This window comes from Elephantulus edwardii, unplaced genomic scaffold (assembly GCF_000299155.1).
Source record: "Elephantulus edwardii isolate Elephantulus edwardi_28Jun2011 unplaced genomic scaffold, EleEdw1.0 scaffold00002, whole genome shotgun sequence".
In the NCBI taxonomy this organism is placed as follows: Eukaryota; Metazoa; Chordata; class Mammalia; order Macroscelidea; family Macroscelididae; genus Elephantulus; species Elephantulus edwardii.
In genome coordinates, this window is record NW_006399752.1 from 13184358 (window position 1) to 13185513 (window position 1156).

Sequence of the window (1156 nt, forward strand, 5' to 3'; positions counted from 1 at the left end):
GGAAGGCCCTCTATGAGGTGGATTGATTCAGTGATTGGTATAATTGGGATGGGAGTGTCAGAGACAGTGCATTGACACAGGACATAGCGGAGTTTAGAGCTGTTGTACATAGGGTTGCTATGAGTCGCAGGCGACTCTACGGCACATAACAACAACAACAACAACAACAACAACAACAACAACAACAACACATGGTGACAGGATAAATCCTGATAATACCTTTTGAAATATATGGATGTGAATGATACAGCATTCTTTGTTTTCTTTGAGTTTGCATGATCATAGTAAATTTTCTGGATTTCCCATTCTTTAAAATTCTGTCAATAATTTGTTATGATCCTAACACGAAAATGCCTTTGCATAGTAAACACACACACACACACACACCCCAGTAAATATCCTTCTGGTATTCTTTGCCTTCACCAAGATCTATTTGATGCTAGCAGTGTTCCTTGTCCTCTTCTGTATCCAGTTTGTATTGCTGGTGATTCTGTCAGTGTCCTCGCTCTAGATACTTTTTAATTCTCTTCAGCAAGATTTTACTTGTGTGTGATATAAATGATATTGTTCCATAAATCTACATTCTGTTGCACCATTTTCTTTACAAAGAATATAAATATATATCTCTTTCAGGTGATTGGCCAAGTATTTCTTCCCATAAACAAGTGAGCACATCCAGAATCGTGTCATTTGTTGATGAGTATCAATGGTATTCTATCAATTTCTAGTTGTCATTCTGCTTTCCCCCGCCCTCCCCCCGCCCCAATGCCTTCAATCCAGTTTTGTCTTCTTCCTTTGGAACCATTGGTCCTTTATCATATCTTAGCTCCTGAAATGGATTGGAAATTGGGAGGAGAAAATTGCAACTTTTAAAAACTGTTAAATTCCAAACACCACTATACTCATTTCATTTTCTTTTGATCCTTTCACTCAGTATTTTGCTCATAGAATCTTTCAGTATTGCAACTTGAGACTCAAATTTATTCTTCAGTTCAACTTGAGAAATGTTGAGTTGGTTTTTCCTTTTTATTTTTTAGGTCTAGGTATTTGTGCATAGAGGCTCAATGTCAAGAAGACAAAGATTCTCACCACTGGACCAATTGGCAGCGTCAGGATGGATGGCGAAGAGATTGAGATTGTTCACAGCTTCAGTTTG